The sequence below is a fragment of the Hordeum vulgare genome, chromosome 5H, assembly GCF_904849725.1.
Source record: "Hordeum vulgare subsp. vulgare chromosome 5H, MorexV3_pseudomolecules_assembly, whole genome shotgun sequence".
Classification (NCBI taxonomy): Eukaryota; Viridiplantae; Streptophyta; class Magnoliopsida; order Poales; family Poaceae; genus Hordeum; species Hordeum vulgare.
This window is the reverse complement of record NC_058522.1, coordinates 35,325,140-35,329,062: the sequence shown is the minus strand read 5'-3', so window position 1 is coordinate 35,329,062 and position 3,923 is coordinate 35,325,140.

Here is a 3,923-nt window from a genome sequence, read left to right as displayed (position 1 = left end):
GTATACAAAACATACAGATTTCTACAGACTGGTCTGCTGTTAACAGATTCTGTTTTTGTTGTGTTGGTTGCTTATTTTGATGAAACTATGGATAGTATCGGGGGGTATTAGCCATGGAAAATTGAAAGTACAGTAACCCAACATCAGCACAAGTAGAATTTAAGTTTGCTACAGTACCTAAGGAAGTGGTGGTTTGCTTTCTTGTACTAATGTTATCACGAGTTTTTGTTTAAGTTTCGTGTTGTGAAGTTTTCAAGTTTTGGGTGAAGTTCTTATGGACAAAAAGATAAAGAGTGGCAAGATCTCAAGCTTGGGAATGCCCAAGGAACCCCAAGAGATTCAAGGATGTCGTAAAAGCCTAAGCTTGGGGATGCCCCGGGAAGTCATCCCCTCTTTCGTCTTCAATCCATCGGTAACGTTACTTGGGGCTATATTTTTATTCACAACATGTTATGTGTTTTTGCTTGGAGCGTCTTGTATCGTAGGAGTCTTTTATTTTTGTTGTGTCACAATCATCCTTGTTGCACACCTAGATAGAGAGACATGCACTCACCGTGATTTTGTCGAGCTTCACTTATATCTTTTGGTAGACAATTCAGCTCACATGTGCTTCACTTATATCTTTTGAGGTAGATACTTTTGCTCTATGTGCTTCACTTATATCTGTTAGAGCACAGCGGTGCGTGGCTTGGTAGTGGATCTATTCTTTGAAATTAGTCTCAAAAGGGGTAGTTATCCAAAGGGATACAAAAACTTCCACCTTCATGTGCATTGAATAGTTAGAGAAGTTTCATTCATCTCAATTAGTTTTGAGTTGTGGTTATGGTAATATTGAAGTCATGCTAGTAAGGTGTTGTGGATCTAGAAATACTTGTGTTGAAGTTAGTGATTCCCGTAGCATGTGCGTATGGTGAACCGCTATGTGATGAAATCTGAGCATGATTAGTATATTGATTGTCATCCTTTGCGTGGCGGTCGGGATCGCGCGATGGTTTATACCTACCAACCCTTCCCCTAGGAGTATGCGTTGAATGCTTTGTTTTGATTACTAATATAACTATTGCAACAAGTATATGAGTTCTTCATGACTAATGTTGAGTCCATGGTTTAGATGCACTTTCACCTTCCACCATCACTATCTTCTTAGTGCCGTGCAACTCTCGCCGGTGCACAAAACCCACCATTAGCCTCCCTCAAAACAGCCACCATACCGACCTACTATGGCTTTTTCAAAGTCATTCCGACATATTGCCATGCAACTACTACCATGATATGTGCCACCATGTCTACATTGCCTTTGCACGATCATAAGATAGCTAGCATGAAGTTTCCATTGATGTCTATGCCATGCTATATCATTGCCACAGTACACTACCGAAGGCATTCCATATAGAGTCATAGTTGCTCTAAGTTTTGAGTTGAAAGTGTGATGATCATCATTATTGGAGCATTGCCCCATGTGAGGAATTAAAAGAGGCCAAAGAAGCCCATAAAAAAAGAGGCCAAAGAGCCCACCAAAATAAAAAAAACAAATGAAAGAAAAAGAGAGAAGGGACAATGCTACCACTTTTTCCACACTTGTGCATTTTGACCACCATGATCTTCATGATTGAGAGTCTCTCGTTTTGTCACCACCATATAGCTAGTGGGAAATTCTCATTATATAACTTGGCTTGTATATTCCAATGATAGGCTTCCTCAAAATTGCCTTAGGTCTTCGTGAGCAAGCAAGTAGGATGCACACCCACTAGTTTTCTTTAAGAGCTTTCACATACTTGTAGCTCAAGTGCATCATTTGTATGGCAATCCCTACTCATTCACATTGATATCTATTGATGAGCATCTCCACAGCTCATTGATATGCCTAGTTAGTGTGACTATCTTCTCCTTTTTGTCTTGCAACCCCCACCACATTCCACACCATCCATAGTGCTATAACCATGGCTCATGCTCATGTATTGCGTGAGAGTTGAAAATGTTTGAGAAAGTAAAGGTGTGAAACAATTACTTGGCCAATACTGGGGTTGTGCATGATTTAAATTCGTTGTGCAATGATGATAGAGCATGGCCAGATTATATGCTTTTGTAGGGATAACTTCCTTTTGGCCTTGTTATTTTCAAAGTTCATGATTACTTTGCTAGTTTGCTTGAATTATTATTGTTTCCACGTCAATAGCAAACTATTGTTTTGAATCTAATGGATCTGAAGATTCACGTCACATAAGAGGAATTACAAAGGACACCTATGCTAGGTAGCATGAAAGCATCAAAAATTCATTCTTATAACTTCCCTACTCGAGGACGAGCAGGAGTTAAGCTTGGGGATGCTTGATACGTCTCAAACGTATCTATAATTTTTGATGGTTTCACACTGTTATGTTGTCTTCTTTATATGTTTTATGTGCCTTTTTATATCTTTTTGGGACTAACTTATTAATTGAGTGCCAAGTGCCAGTTCCTGTTTTTTTCGTGTTTTTGACTCTTTTCAGATCTGATTTTTGAACGGAGTCCAAACCGAAGAGAAACCCCGAAATGTTCCGCCAAAAATCAGGGGAGCCTTGAAAATACTTTTCCGCCGCCGCAAGCTTCCGTTTCCGCGAGATCTCATCTGGAGACCCTTACCGGCGCCCTGCTGGAGGGGACTTTGGAGTTGGAGGGCTTCATCATCATCATCGCCCCTCCAATGACTCATGAGTAGTTCACTTCAGACCTACGGGTCCGGAGTTAGTGGCTAGATGGCTTCTTCTCTCTCTTGGATCTTCAATACAAAGTTCTCCATGATCTTCATGGAGATCTATCCGATGTAATCTTCTTTGGCGGTGTGTTATTTCGAGATCCTATGAATTGTGGACTTGTGATCAGATTATCTATGATATATATTTGAGTCTTTGCTGATTTCTTATATGCATGATTTGATATCCTTGTAAGTCTCTCCGAGTCTTGGGTTTTGTTTGGCCAATTAGATCTATGATTCTTGCAATGGGAGAAGTGCTTGGTTTTGGGTTCTGCCATGTGTTGACCTTTCCCAGTGACAGTAGGGGCAGCAAGGCACACATCAAGCAGTTGCCATCAAGGTTAAAAAGATGGGGTTTTTATCATTGGTTTGAGATTGTCCCTCTACATCATGTCATCTTGCTTAAGGCGTTACTCTGTTCTTATGGACTTAATACACTAGATGCATGCTGGATAGCGGTCGACGTGTGGAGTAATAGTAGTAGATGCAGAAAGTATCGGTCTACTTGTTTCGGACGTGATGCCTATAGAAATAATCATTGCATAGATATCGTCACGACTCTGCACAGTTCTATCAATTGCTCGACAGTAATTTGTTCACCCACCTTCTACTTGCTTTCATGAGAGAAGCCACTAGTAAACACTACGGCCCCCGGGTCTATTCACATCCATCGTTTACATCTCCGCTTTTACTTTGCTTTGTTAATTTGTTGCTTTCAGTTCTCACTTGGCAAACAATCTATAAGGGATTGACAACCCCTTCATAGCGTTGGGTGCAAGCTTTTGTGTTTGTGCAGGATCTTGAGATACTCTTCCGCCGGATTGATACCTTGCTTTTCAAACTGAGGGAAATACTTACCATCGTTGTGCTACATCACCCTTTTCGCTTCGAGGGAACACCAATGCAAGGCTCCAAGGCCACGGGGGAAATCCTTTGCATACTTGCCTAGGAAGTCCCTTAAGGCGTAGCCGTAGCTGAAGGATTCCTGGTGCCGTCGACACAACTATTTCTGGCGCCATTGCAAGGGATACACAGCAAACATCAGAAGTATTTCTGGCGCCGTTGCCGGGGATCTTTTTGAAGTAGCACTCCCTCATTGACTTTGGACAGCATATCCCAGATAAGCTTCCAGAGCCCAAAGCAGTCACTCTGCCATACTGACTTGTAATGCCCCAAGTGTAAAGCTTTC